Source organism: Acinonyx jubatus, chromosome B4 (genome assembly GCF_027475565.1).
Source record: "Acinonyx jubatus isolate Ajub_Pintada_27869175 chromosome B4, VMU_Ajub_asm_v1.0, whole genome shotgun sequence".
NCBI lineage: Eukaryota > Metazoa > Chordata > Mammalia > Carnivora > Felidae > Acinonyx > Acinonyx jubatus.
Window position 1 is genome coordinate 72,142,049 of NC_069387.1, and position 15,604 is coordinate 72,157,652.

Consider the following 15,604-nt stretch of genomic DNA (forward strand, 5'->3'; position numbering starts at 1 on the left):
AGAGGAGCTCCTGTAATGTCCTGCGTCCAGTTGGTCTCATTCTGCATTTCCTTTTCCTTCCCTCTTCCTTGTCAAACAGGAGGGGCTTTCTCTCCATCTCTCACCTGGATTCCATCACCTCCTATATGCTCAGGAACTTTGTTCCTTTCATCACCCCTTCTCTTTATATCAGCCTCTCTGTTCACATCAATATGTAATTGTGCTCAGAAGATCCTATTTTGAGAATAAATAAATAAGCAGAAACTGCTTTGACTATACCTTATTTCCTTCCATTCACAGTTGAAGTTTCTGGAGGTTGTATATATTCACCTCCCATTTGCCCTTTCAGCCTTGAGTGGTAGGTTCTGAACCTGTTGCTTCACTGAAATTACGATTGCCAAAGTTTTTGACAACCTCTTCAATGCTAAATTTCTGAAATTTCCAGTCTTTTTTCCCCCTGATTGTCCCCTGAAGTTTGACCACTGGGTGTCATTGACCACTCCTTCCTTTCAGATATCTCTTCTTCCTTCTTGAGGCTCCCTCTGGCTGCTCACTTATCTTCGAGCCTCTTCCTCCCTTGCCCATTTCCCAGTGCCAGATTTTCTCTTGGTTCTCTCCATGTTCCTCGTGTCATCCCACATTAGGAGAGTCAGCCACGTCCAGCACTTTAAGAGCAATGCATCCATACATACAGTCATAATATCTTGAGTCCACGAGAGCCAGATTTGGCTCTTAATTCCAACCCTTTTAAGTTTGGTCATCTGGACAGGTCACTTAACTCTCATAACCATAGTTTCTCCATCTTTAAAATAAGCATAATAGGGGTGCCTGGGTGGCTCAGTCGGTTAAGTGTCCAACTCTTGATCTCAGCTCAGGTCATGGTCTCACAGTGGGTTTGAGCCCTGTGTTGGTCTCTGCACTGACAGCACGGAGCCTGCTTAGGATTCTCCTCCCCACCCCCCACCCCCTGCCCCCCACTAGCATGTGTGCGAACTCTCTCCCTCTCAAAATAAATAAACAAACTTAAAAAAATAAGCGTTATAATTCCTACCTCACAGGGGTATAGTTGGGAGTAAATTAAATAGGATAAACTCTATAAAACATTTCATTTATTTATTGACTCAACAAAGCTTTTGAGCCCATAGTATATTACAGGTACCATGTATAAGTTTTTTTTTTTTAAACTGTGATACACAATAAGAAATACAATTTATAATGCCACCTAGGATGTACATACATATAAACAAATTTTCCTAAGGAATTCTTATTCTAATGTGATATGTTTTGTTAGTTTCTATTTCACTAACACTTATACTGGTTACAGTCTCTGAATCTATCAATCCATGAGTGAAACATGGCCTATGGTTTGAAAAATGTTCTTCTAGGTTCTACATGAATTTTTTTTTTTTATACAGCTGAGCTGTCCATTAGACTTTTCTACAGTGATGGAAATTTTCTGTCTGTGTTGTCTAATATGTTAGCCACTAGCCACACATGGTTCTTAAGCCTGTGCAAATGTGACTAGTGCAACTGAGGAACTGAATTTTAAAATCTTATGTAATTCAAAAATTTAAGTTTACAAAGCCACATGTGTCTAGTGGCTATGGAACTGGACAACATAGTTCTTTTTAAAAATTTTTTTGAGAGAGAGAGAGAGAGAAGGCACATGTGCAAATGGGGGAGGGGCCAAAGGGGGGAGAGAGAGAGACACAGAGAGAGAGAGAGAGAGAGAGAGAGAGAGAATGAATGAATCCCAAACAGACTCCACACTCAGCATGGACTTTGACATGGGACTCTATCTCACAACCATGAGATGATGACCTGAGCTTAAGTCGAGAGTTGGACACTCAACTGAATGAGCCACCCAGGTGCCCCTGGGCAACACAGTTCTAGAGTGTGGGTGACAAACAAGAAAAAAACAAATGAATAAAAGAACAAGATAATTTCTCATAGTGATAAGAGCAGTGAAGATGCTATATAGAATAGGGTGGGTCATAGTGACTTTGCTTAAGTCACAGTTGTCCTGACCTGAGCCACTGTCCTGTACTTATAAAGCTGATTTCCATTGGTGGGGCCTAAAATAAAGATTAAGACTAGGAGATTTTCTTTAGTTTGGTTGCCTATATCTCAAAAAGGTCTTCTGAAAGTAAGCCCTCTAGGGGGTGCTGACCAAATGCTCCACCAGTGGGCTCCTGTGTACTGGAGGAGCATCAATTGGTGGTGTCCACGGGGAGTCAGAAGCCAGGAGCTGGGATCTGAAGTGTTGATTGTGTTCTGGCCAAGGCATTTGCATTCTCTTTGTGATCATTAATCCATTTGGGGAGTAGCCTTGTTTTTCATATTTCAGAAACTATCACAGAGTCATCCTGGGGTTTACATTAACACCATAGCTTGGTGGAAATTTTGATAGACTATTGTTTCAGTGCCACTTGGGGATTTATAGCCCAGTGATTTGATGTGACTTTGGTGATTTTCATTATGCCGTTTTGGCCTATGTCTGTCATCTTTATGGTGGGTTGAACAGATAAGTAGAGTGTCTTCCTTTTATAAAACTCCAGGCACTCATCAGATTTCATCTTGTTTATTCTTTGCTACTTCCTTCTTCCGCAAGAGAGTGGCAATTGTTGGCTTTATTATAGTAAGAAGGACAATGGGGGCCAGAGAGGTTAATTGGCTTACCTCAGGGAAACATCTAGGTTAGAGTAGTGCAATAGCACGGAATTATGTTTCTGAGTCAGTGTTCCATCTTACTGGAACTACATGCTTTATATTTAAGGATCCACATACTTCCACATATATTCATTCATTCCACAAATATTTGGAGGGATGCACTGGGAATATAGTGGGGAATAGGACCGACATGTTGCCAAGAAACTGACATTCTAATTGAAGAGGGAGAACAGACAAAAAATGTAAACATATGCATGAAATTTTCATTTAAAAGTTTCTAGAAACTGACTATAACTCTTACACTGTGCTTTCCTTCATTAACATGCCTCAAATCTCTTGTGTCACTTCATCCATTTAAACTCTTATCTGGTTAATTTCCATGCCTATGTTGTTGCATTGGTTCAAGCCAATTCAACTATTCCCATAGCTTCCTTTTAGTTCCCTTATTCCAGCCAATCTCTACCCTCTCTAGGTTACATTCATCCAGCCTCTCAGTTTAGTTCTTATGCTGATCCTGGGTTACGTTATCCCTGTTCTCAAAAATTATTCCATGGTCCCCATTGTCTCCAGGATCAGGTTCGTTTTTAGTGTGGTGATTGGTTTACCAGTATTGAGGTGTTCATTTCTTGCTCAGCACATTGCTTGTTATTATAGCACGGGGCTTATTTGTTTTTGTAGCTGATGACTCTTACCACATATAACCAGTCATGTGAAGAAGATTGGGAACAGGCAGTCCGGCCGATTCAATTGAACTGTTTAGAAGTCCAGCATGAGCCATGCTAACTACCAATGGGTGAGACATTGCAATGAAGGGCCAATAAGGTGTTTCCATAGCCTCCTGGTAGAGCTTGTTGACCCAAAGCTCTGGGAAGTCTGTCAGCTGGATACATTTTTGTTGGATTCAATTGCATGGAAGGGACATAAGGAGAGGCTTGAGCTCTAAGGCGCATAAAGTCCAAATTAGCCACAGACTACCTTAACCTCTTACTGGCATGCCAGAGGGAAAAGGCAGTCAATACTTACGAATAGGAAGGAATCACTTAATGAAAAAGTAAATGGAAATTTCTGGACAGAAGGAAACACACCATTTAGTGTGAGACTTACTCTAACCCTATATTCAGTGTTGTTTACGGGCAACAGGTCCCTGTGTGGTGAAACACTGAATAAACAGAAGGCTAAGAAACGGAGGAACTATATGGTTATTTTTGGAGTTGAATTACACCTGTAATTCAGTAATTCAAATCTAGCTGTCAATACCCAGCCACCATTCTGTAAGCAATTATAATCATGAGGCAAATACATGCTGAAGCATTTTCTGACCTCGGCCTACTAAGGATTCCTCAAATGTATGGTAGTTTTTCCAGAGCAGTTTTCTTAATTTTTCTTTTTAAGTAAACTCTGCACCCAACCTGGGGCTTGAACTCGGTACCTTGAGATCAAGAATCATATGCTTTACTGACTGAGCCAGCCAGGCACTCCTATGGAGAGGTTTTCTGGTCTGCTAGATAATAGAAAATTTAAGAAAAAATCATTTCGTCTGTCATTCCTCATTGAAGAAAATAAAATTTTGAAGCTGTTGTCAGTGATGTCAAAGGAGATAGATAAAATTCATTTTTGCCAATTTTAAGAACTATGCTAGAAGTTGTTCTCTGTTTTATTGCAAAATAAGTAATAGTTTTTAAAGATAAGGTAGCGTAGGTCCATATTTTCCATGTTCAGTTTTAGGGTAGAATATAATTTTTAGTGTCTGTACTAGTGAATTATGATTTTCTACAATATTTTAAGCAAAATATATGTTTAGCTGACAACCCTGTATTGTACAAACAATACTATTACGACAATAATAGAAATCAAGCAGGAAGAAAAGAGAGAAAAACATCTCTCTAATCTTGCCATTCTAAAAACCAGCTGTTTTAATGTTGCCTTCCAGTTACTGTCAATATGTTAGCTCATTTTCATATAGTTACTATCTTAGCATAGACACGACTTTACAATCAGTTTTTTGCTTCTAATGTTACATAAGCCTTTTTTCGCAGCCACTTTGCATGTTGAAATGTTAATGTGCTTTTATAATAGAATTGCAAAGCAATAATGGATTTCTCCAAAAAGGTTCACTAAGTTCTGGAATCGAAAGGTTTTCAATGCTATTTTCCACATTACCATATTGTGGTTAATCGTACTTATACTGTTTCAACTAAGACAACAGTCTGCCAGGAGCCAAACGGAGCTCTTCAGATAAACAATCCTAGGAGACCAAGGGACATGTCACACTCTGTGAGTGCTAAGAAGACTTGAGTTCTCCCTTCTTGTTCTATTAAGAGCACAAAACTCTTAGATTTTTACCCTTAAGGCATTGAAACTACTGCTCAGTTTGATGGAAGGGAAGGCACGTAGGGACTTGCGTTTTGCTACCTTTACTAGGTACTCAATAAAAGAAAGGCCATTGATAATAGTTATAAGTTCTAGTGCCAATACAGAATCTATTGTTCACTCAGTCATTCCAAAACTCCCAAGCTGTTCTGCAAGGGAAAGAACATTTTGTTACTAGAAGCAAAGGGAGGACATAAAGGGTTTGCAAGCTGTAGGAAAGGCAATCTATGAGCAGTTAGGGGAATCTTTCATCTGCTTTTCTCATATTTGTGCAGGATTGTGTAGGAGTTTCCCAGGGATTTAGTATTTGCCCATTAGCAGACACCAAAGGTATTATTCAGAAAGCAAGCCCTAGAATAAAGTGTGAGCCAAGTTAACAGTCCTCCTTGGAAAAGACCTGGAGGAAAGGTGCCATGGTGGGAAGGGGTGATGCAGAACCATGTGTCCTGCCTCATGAACCCAAGTGTCACAACTGGTGGTCAGAAGACAGGACAGTGTCACACCTAGGTGAGGGATCCAGCTGGACATCTGTTTATGTATCTACAACATAGAAAATTAAGATGGGCTAAAAGAAGCAAGGGAGCTGGCTCTCTGTCTCTGTGTTTCTCATTTGGCACATGACATGACCTTCAAGAGCTACTGTTCTGTACTTTCTATGTATGAGCCCGATGTGTTCTGGTGCTTAATGTGCTAGTATTCATAAGCCTTGTTAATTATTACAAGATTATCATTGCTGTTGTCATTGTCTTCATCAGCTTCGACCATGGATTACCAAATGTCCTTGGTCAATGAGGGCTGCATGAATATGAATTTTATCCCAGACTCATCTGATTTCTAAAAAACAAATATTGCTAATAATTTACTGGTATTCATTGAGAGATGACATGGTGCTAACCTGGCTCCACTCAAGCAGGGATGGATTGGCTAAATGGCAAAATACTGGGTTGTCGCATAAAAGGCAAGCTGGATGTGCTAACCCTCGCATACTCCAACAACAGCAGGGCTGCTCCTGTTTGCTCATTCATTCATTCATTCATTGGACAAATATTGGTTGAGTGTCTGCTCTGTGCAGGCATTGTGCCAGGGACTGGGCTGTGTCTGTGAGCAAGGAGGCAAAGTCCTGCTCTGAAGGGGCCTTCAATCTGGTGGAGAAGACAGACATAATCTAAAAATTTTACAACAAATGCAAAATTAAATCTGTGATGGATACAAGGAGGCTCAGAGTGCAGACGATGGGTGGTGATCTGGTCAGGGAAGGCTTATCTGGGAAGTGATGATTGATCGAGGTGAGAAAGAAGAAGAATGAAAAATAATGGACATCTGCCAAGTGGCTATTATGTGCCAGGTCCAGATTTTAGTGCTTTATGTGAATTTTCTGTGAGGTATGGACTCATTAACGTAGGTCAGAAAACTTAGGTGTGGAAACGTTAAGTTTCCCCTACTACTTACTGTTGTAAGTAGTACAACTTGAGGATAACCCCTACTGGTGAGCAGAGGAGTGTGATGGCGAAGCTGGAGTCCTGACCACTCTGCTATACTGTCTCCCATCCTGCTGCAAGGACAAGTTAACCAGGTGAAAAGAATTGTGGGAGGGGGGTACTAGGCAGGTGGAACAGCACAGTCAGAGCACAGAGGTGGAAGAGAAGTGAGGAAGTGAAGGGAGGGCAGGGTGGTTGGCTTTGTGGATACAGGGAGAGTGTGAGGTGAGGGGGGAAGTGGGGTAGGGTCTGGACAGTCACGTCAGACTCTGGCCCTGCCCAAAAGGAAGCCACCTGAGGTGTAGGTCAGACTTGGGTTTGAAAAGGTAAGTCTAGATGTAGGATGGAGCTTCGAAGGGGTCAGAGTCAGATTTTGGGAGAGGAATTGAAACTTTGGAGTGTGAGGGTTTGAGAGGAATAGAAGTGCTGAGGTAAGTCCTAATTTTCTCACTTAGGCGATTCAGTGGATAATGATACTATTTCTTGAGAGGGAACAGTGGGAGGTGACCTTGTTTGGAGGAAAAGGTCATGACTTTGATGTGGGCAGGTTGACTTTGAGGTGCCTTTCTGACACTCAGGTGGATTTGTCTAGGAGATTGTTTTATATATAGATTAAGAGCTCGGGAAGAGGTTAGGCCAGGAAGTAGAAATCTGTGAGTTGTGGTAGAGGTGGTAATCGTGTCCATAAGCATGGGCTAGATAGTCTAGGGAGAGAGCCTTTGTATTCTTACCATCCCCTCTCATGCTTTCTTCTCTTGAACTTGCTTCACAGGTGTATGCACCCTTCTCCTTGCCGTGTTAACCCTCTCTGCAAACCTGAGTCCTTCGTCCCTTTCTCCGTCAGTCCTTCCCTCTTCATTTACATCTTCATTTTTTTTTTTTTTTTAAGAGAGAGAGAACCTGAGCCGGGAGAGGAGCAGGGGAAGAGAGGGAGAGACTCTTAAGTAGGATTCACACTCAGCGCAGAGCCGGATGCAGGGCTTGATCCCACGACCCTGAGATCATGACCTGGGCTGAAATCGAGAGTCAGATGCTTAACCAGCTGAGCCACCCAGGTGCCCCTACATCTTCAGTTTATATCCCTCCATCACACTTCCTAAAGTCTACTTCCTTGCTGTCCACCGCTCAGCCTTTACTGTCTTGAGTGCTGACTTTTCTGTTCTTGGCCCCACTAAAGTTTCTTTCTCAAAGGCAGCCAGTGACCTCCTAAGTAGCAGATCCAATGATTCATCTCATCTCCTGGTTTCTCCTTAGCGTCTGACTGTTGATACCTCCTCTTTTGCACATCCCCCTTCTCTGGGTTCCCTGGCACTGTGCTATCATGACTTTCAACTTTTTTCTCATCTCCCCTGTCTTCTTCACAGGCTTCTCTTTCTGCTTCTACCCTATGAATATAAATATTCTCCAGGAATGTGTTAGTCTTCCTCCTCTTATATCTACACTTGCTACCTCAGCTATCTTGTTCAATTCCATGGCCTTAGCAGCCACTTCCTTGTGAATAGCGCCCAAAATGTATCTTGTTTGCTAGCACCTGATTACCCTACCCATGAATGTCCAACTGCTTTCTAAACACCTCCCCTCCACGTCCTGCCAGCATCCCAATCTCAGCATGGCCCATAGAAAACATTTTGTTTTCAAACAAGTCAGTGTCCTACACTGTATATTTGGGTTGAGTCCCTCTTCTTTTCATTCTCTTTAATCCTCTGCCCTGCTGCCATATTCAGAGCACTGTTACCTGTAGCCTGGGACTTTTGCTGTTGCCTCTGAACCAGTCTTTCTTCCTCACTTCTTTCTCTGAATGAATCTTATGCATTTGCTCTAAGTGAATCATGTATTTAACCCATCAGTATCACCCCTCAGCCCCAAATCTTTAATAATCCTCTATTGCCACAGAAATTAAGTACTGACCCTTAGCTTTGTTTTAAGGACCCTCCTGACATGGTCCCGGCGTAGCCATTTTTATCTCCTACTACCTCCTGACATGTAACTTCTGAGCCAAGTATGCCAGCCTCTCCTCCAGGCCGTGTGGCACTTGAAGACAGACATTTGTGCCTCAGAATCTGTATCCCCTATACTTCACACCTGAAGCATCGTAAGGGCTCAACTGAAGTTTTGTTGTGTGCACGAAAGAAGACTTTTGCCCGTTCCTACAAATGTCTGGTACTCCCCAGTCTTTGCCTTTGCTTGTGGTATGCTTTCTATCTGGCAGGACTCCTTTTTGTCTTAAGCAATAACATGATTTATGTAACAGTGCCATTGAAAGTGGTGCATTATATATTTTTGTTATTATTTTACCCATTTATTAAAAGTCTACCTAGCCTTCAGGACTCATTTCCAATGCCACTTCCTTCATGAAACCATTCCTTAGCCCTTTGATTTAAGAACCATCCCTTTGGGGTGTCTGGGTGGCTCAGTCAGTTAAGTGTCCAACTCTTGACTCTTGACTTCGGCTCAGGTCCTGATCTCACAGCTCATGGAATCGAGCCCTGCATCGGGCTCTGCACTGACAGTGTGGAGCCTGCTTGGGACTCTCTCTTTCTCTCCCTCTGTCGCCCTCCCACTCCCACCCCCGCTCTCAAAATATATAAATAATAATTTTAAAACCTTAAAAAAATTAAGAGCCATCCCTTTTTGGAATTTCAAAATACCTCTTTTTTCCTTCCTTCAAAAAAAGAAATTTAAGTACCCCAGTGGGATGCAGGGAGATTTCAAGGGAGATATGGTTCCTAGTTGTTTGGGATCATTAGGTGCATTTTTGTTGTAAACCTTTGATTCTAAACAATAACTCCTAGGCTGGTCATCTCTTGCTGCCCCCTCTTCCCAGTCCCTTCCCAGAAATCACTCCCGGGATTTAACTTTTTGGGAAATAAGGCTGTGTCTTGTTCAGATTTAAAGTGTCTTCTCTGGGGCACCTGGGTGGCTCAGTTGGTTAAGCTTCTGACTTCAGCTCAGGTCATGATCTTGTGGTGGTCCATGAGTCTGAGCCCCACGTTGGGCTCTGTGCTGACGGCTCAGAGCCTGGAGCCTGCTTCAGATTCTGTGTCTCCCTCTCTCTCTGCACCCCACCCCCCTCATGCTCTGTCTCTATCAAAAATAAGTAAACATTAAAATTTTTTTTTAAAAAATAAAATGTCTCCTGCAGCACCTAAAGTGATTCCTTGCCCACAGCATGTTCTCAATGTTTGTGGACCTGACTTAGGTGAAATGATGTGTATGGCTGCCAGTTATCTTCCATCATAAATGAGAAATGAGTCAAAGATTTAGAGCTGTGTTTATTTTGCTTGAATAGCCAGAGGGAAAGCAATAATGCTTCTCCCATAGAACCATCAAAAGAAGCAATGTAACCCTATGTACCACAATGAGTATCTGTCTCTGCCACTCAGTTTGGGAATAAATAAAATTAAGCCATTATGAAGGTAGAAACATGAATATTATGCAAACATAGGCATGTTTCTTGTGGAGCTAATCTCTGTGTGATCTTTCTTTCCCAACCCACTGGCTCTGCTGGATTCCAGTTGCCAACCAAGCCCAGGGCAAGTACATCAAACATATCACAGCCTTATTTCTACCACAGGGGCTGCGAAGTGAGCTACATAAAATTGCACTTTGTTTTCAGAATCCTGTATTTGTGATTTGACACTGGTCCATTCCTCAGTTAGTTAATGGAGAGGGGTATAATTTTGAAATCCTCTTAATTATCCCATTGATTTAAGATGTTTAGGACGTGGTAGGATCTTTCTCTGTAGCACACAATCTACCTCCTTCCCCTTTTGAAAAATAAACTGAGAGATGGCCAAAATTGTAGGATGAGAAAATAGCCCTGATGAAAGTGTTCTGAACAGCTCTCCCAAAGCAGCCACTGAATTACTGGAAAAACATTTATGGGGAGAAACCACAGGGCATGGGCAGCAGGGTCTAATTCACTGATCACTAAGTCCATTGTTTCTATCTGGGAATTTTGTTTTTCCATGGAAATCCTTGGAAAGGGCTAAAGCATTCAGAGAACCACTTCAGTTCCATAGAGGGCCGCAGACAATGATTTGGGGCAGTGAATGAGAGGAGAGCATTTTGTTCTTGAAGGGGGCGGAGCGAGGCATTGGGAGGGGCTGGTGGACTACAGGCCTGTGTCCAACCATGAGGAGGTTCCTTCTGGACTGAATTGGGGTTCCTTTGTGAGTCAGGAGATCCAAGTGTGAGGACTGTCAACTGTTAGTGGGAAGCAAATTATTTTATTTCTTTGCTCCCAGGATTTTCATTTGTAAAACGGGCACAATAATTCCTGGGCCCCGCCTACTTCACAAAGATGTTACATTGATCCAAGTCAAAAATGAGGAAAAAAAAAAAAGCTAAAGCTGTTATCGAGGCATTTTGAGATGCTGAGAATGTTCTAGAAATAACACATGCTCCTAGGCTTTCATTTCATTTTGAAAGAAGCAATACCATTTTCTGCTTATTAAGTGCCCCCCCCCCCAAATTAATGAGACATTCAAATGCTCTGAGCCCCTGGGGCAAAACGCGTGTGAACACGTGAACTGACAGCCTGGCTTCTGTAAATTGCGAATGGGGGTGAAAATAGGCCCAATTCCAAGATGTTCTTCTTGGGTTTGAAGTCTTTGCCTAAACTTATGCAATGTTTTGAGAGTCAGTTCCAAGATCTCTTGAATTGCTTATGAGACATTTTGTTTATTAAGTAATTTTTTTTTTGAAATCTACCAGGTTTTAGTGACTCATGGATTCATGCGAACATATATATGACATTCAGAATTATAGACTTAAAGGGGGAGAGATCATCTAATTTACCCTTTGTTTTACAGGAAAGGAAACTGGGTGCCAGCAAGTTTAAATGACTTGCCTGGAGCTGTAGGGTGTGTCCATGGGAAAGCTGGGGTTAAAACCCAAACCTTCAAGCTTCCCAGCTTAGTGTTTTCTCTTTTGAATATATTTTCTGTGCATATTCTTGTGACAATGCTAAATCCTTGAAAGAAAGTAAGAATGATTTTTTCCTATGATTTCAAAAGACAAACATTTTATAATACATCATGCTTTTTAGGATATACAATTCTGTATGAAATTTATAAGTCATAAAGTGCTTTTTAAAAAATGTTTGTTTATTTGTGAGAGAGAGAGAGAGAGAGAGGCTCAGAGTGTGAATGGGAGAGGGCCAGAGAGAGGGGGAGACACAGAATCTGAAGCAGGCTCCAGGCTGTAAGGTATCAGCACAGAGCCTGATGTGGGGCTTGAACTCACGAACGGTGAGATCAGACCTGAGCCGAAGTCGAAAGCTCAACCGAATGAGTCACTCAGGCTCCCCAGTCATAAAGTGCTTTTTAAAAACATTTAATCTTTACAACAATTCAGGTGAAGATTGTTATTACACCAGATAGGGAAACCACCAAGTAGGAGGAATGAGCTTGGTCAAGGTTTCTAAAAATCAAAACTGGGACTCAGGAAAGCTTGAGTTTTTCATTCCATTCCTGGAGTTCTTTTTTACGCTACACAAAAGTTGCTATCTAAGTGTTTTTAAATATGAGTGACTATTAGTCATGGAGATGAGATTCTTCCTGCCCCCCTCCCCCCTCCACCGGCCTTTGTTTGGAAATGAGCCAAAGCCAGGCTCCACTCCAGTGTCTCCCAAAATGTTGACTGTAACAGGCCAATCCACGGTGGATTGAGTTTCCCACTTCAGTAACAAAACCTTATTTCCTTGAGAAAGGCCTGGCTGAATTATCAATAATAGTGGTAATAACAATAATAAAAAAGTAAAAGCAGTTGACACATATCAAATACTTATTGTTTCCAGGTTCTGTTCTAGGTAGTTTACAAATATTACATGATTTGATTTTTCCCAGTAAGTCTAGGAAGTAGGCACCATTATTATCTCAATTTTACAGATGATGAAACCGAGGCACAGAGAGGTTAAGTAACTTGCTCTGGGTGAGACAGCTAGCAAATGGCCAATATGTAAAATTCACATTTTTCACATTTTTTCTTATTAAAAATGTTCACAATTTTTTAATCTTTTTTTTCTTTTTATTTAAATGGGCTGTACACCCAACATGGGGCTTGAACTCATGACCCTGAGATTAAGAGTTACACGCTCTTCTGACTGAGCCAGCCAGGTGCCCCCAGAATGTGCACAATTTTCATATAATAATAACCCCCACTGTTTGATTCTTTGTCTTTGGGCAAAGATTCCCCCATCTTTGAGCCTCAGTTTCTGTGCTCTGAAACAAATGGGTTGAACCAGATGATCTTGAGAGTTTAGCCCTAGTTCTACACAACTAATGGCCCACCACTCCCTTTCACATCATACCGTAAGTTCTGTGGACCTGGGCTGTCCTGTCAGACCTTATTCTACCCTTTCCTGTTCCACCTTAGCCTACCTCTGGGGATAAACAAAAGCCACATATCATTATCATTTTCATTTGTAAATAAACATCAGGTGCGCTAATCCTTCAAAACATTTTAACTTGGGAAAAACAGGGAAAAGAAATAACCCCTCCTTCCCTCCTCTCTCCTACTTATTTCTGAAAATATTCTTTTTTGAATGCTTTTCTCAGAGGTAATACAAAATCCTTTACAAAGAAATATAAATTCTAAAATCCCACAGTTTTTTCCCCTGCCCCAACATGTTTATACAAACAAAATTAGGTGGAAATGAATAGGAGGACAACCTGAAATGGGGAAATAGCAAGGTGACGTCACCAATAAGCATCAGGGCTTGTGTACAAGCCTTTGCAGAAGAGATAAGGCTCACCACTTACGTGATGCTGTTGGAGTGTGTTCTGAGTGCACGGTATTATTTGACATTAAGGTCTTTTTCAGCATCAGCTGCTGCAAGGCCGCCCTCCTTCCTACCCCTGAAGTATGAAGTCCCAGAAATGCTCTCCATCTGTCCTTTGAGGTGCCCAGCTGTGAGTTCAATGCTACACCATGGTGCAGCTCAAAACTGAATCATCACAAATGATAACTTTCTTGACTCAGAATCAATGAGTTTTCACAAACATTTATAGATGTTGAAATTTACACCTTTTTACATGTAAAGGTTTTATGAGATGTAAAGGTTTGATGTAAACCCAGGTATGGGGGCAAAAGAAACGTTCAAACCATCTAGAGTAGATTGACGCTCAAAGGCATAGACATAATTGTTTACATGGCTATTTGATGTTCCAGCCAGAAGGGGTTAAATCCCTGCTCGAGTTGATACATTTTCTTCCTTATGAATTAAGCACTGAAGTATGTCCACTACATCATTTTCCTCACACACCTAACTCTTCCTTTATTATGCCTTGTCTCTACTTGCCTACAGACAGATCTCTCCATATTTTGCTTCTGACTCTAAATAGCCGTGATCACTCATGATGAGAGAGCATTGGTCAATGAGATGGCTGTGAGATGTTGAGAAAGGTCCATTTTGCTTATAAAGACAGGACTGTCTCTTTTATAATGTAACTTTTTTGACAGAGAGCATGGATCCCACATCTTTGCTCAGTGTTTGCTCAGTGTTTTCACTCAGTGTTTTTTTTTTTTTTTTTTCTCAGTGGTTGATGGTTATTGTTCAAGGATGTAATTCTTCACTCATGGAGAACTGGGCTGAACGTGAGGACATGGGGCTCGGAGGACAGGTGGACGTTTCTCTCTGCTACTCTTTAAGTGTCTCCCACAACCCTTTTCCACAGCAAGGTGGTAAACTATCTCCTGGAGGAGAGAAAGATCTGTCCTTCTGGCATATAATTAACCCACGGTTGTGGTAAATGCACAAGGCTGATATACACCTTGTTTTCTTCCTTCTTTTCATATGGGATTTTTGTGACTCAGAACTGGTTTCTGTCAAGTAGGAAGGTGTGTGTGTGTGTGTGTGTTGAGTTTGGCATAGGCCTCTTCCTCTAGCAACAGAAGGGCCTCTTAAGCGAGGGTCATGATGACCTTAACCTAGGTTCTAGTTCAATCAATACGCCAGAGGCAAAAGGAATTACTCGATGTATAATCACCACTTGAATTTTGCTCCACTGTATTTACAGTTAGAGGAGAGCAAATCCCGCAATATGTACACGCATTCTATCAAGGATGCAGCGCAAATGTAAACAAGGTGTCCTTTTAAGTCAATATTTTCTAGGAAAAGCACAGTGTGTTCTTGGTATTATTATGTTACAGAAGGTTTCATAAGTTAATAAAAACATTGAATTTGGTACGTATTTATACACAAAGTACTATGAAGCTTAACAGGAGCAAAGCAGGTATATATTTTCATAAAATCAAATTCATACATGCTCTGATGGCAAAAAGTTTTGTACTTACATAGATCATGGATGGAGTTTTCTGCCCAGTTTCTTGTGGGGAAAAAGCATCTTTGAATATTTCATTGGAAAGAAAATTGTGTCTTTATTGGATTTCCTTCAGATGAAGCTGAATAGATGAATAATATATATGTCTTATGCCAATAAAAGTCCTGTGATTTGTACAGCTGTGACTGAGAGGAGCCAATTGACACTTGAAGGCAAAGAAGTTGGAAGATGAAAGAATAAATGAGTGGAAAATTCCACAACTCAAAACCCCAACACTCCCTCAAGGACAGGATTGTTACTTGAGAAGGCTCTGTTGAATTTTTGGCATTCTTGCATTATCTCACTTTGAAGATGGAATGTAAATCATGGTTTTCAGCCAGTATCACTGTTCTCTAAGGAGACTCAGATCTGCTGGGACTTTTTGGTAACACCAATTTCCCTAGATTTAAGTGAATAGTTCACGTTTCAAAGGTTTTGGGCATTAACGATCTCTCGTAGTGGAAAGAGCAGTCTCATTTTAGGGAAGTCTATGGCAAATTTCCTTTCCTTGGATTCCTACAGTTAACCCAGAAAAAAAACCCATTCTTACCTACAAAGACTTTGATGAACTTTGGCCACTTGTAGATTCTACTGAAATTCCCATAGAATATTGTTAAAAATTCATTTGCTATAAGAGTCATGAGGGCTGCCACCGGGTGGGCTTGGTGGAGGCTGCACAGGTGCTGGGGACTGGTGGTAAAGATGTTCCTTGGGTCCTTTGCTGTGTGCAGAATAGTTTCACTGGTAAGGTGGGCACCACCTGCTAATGGGCAAAACCTTTGA

At 41.4% G+C, this 15,604-nt stretch overlaps 1 long non-coding RNA gene across 1 annotated transcript in view; it reads right to left on the reverse strand.

The window, feature by feature from the left end:
- Positions 1-15,008, reverse strand: part of LOC128316388 (uncharacterized) — a 60,152-nt gene extending 45,144 nt beyond the window's left edge. The window contains exons 1-2 of the long non-coding RNA XR_008300217.1: positions 14,796-15,008; positions 7,229-7,397 (exon numbers count right to left, since the gene is read on the reverse strand). This is a non-coding gene — a long non-coding RNA (uncharacterized LOC128316388). The remainder of the gene's footprint in view (positions 1-7,228; positions 7,398-14,795) is intronic.
- Between the last annotated feature and the right edge of the window lie 596 nt (positions 15,009-15,604).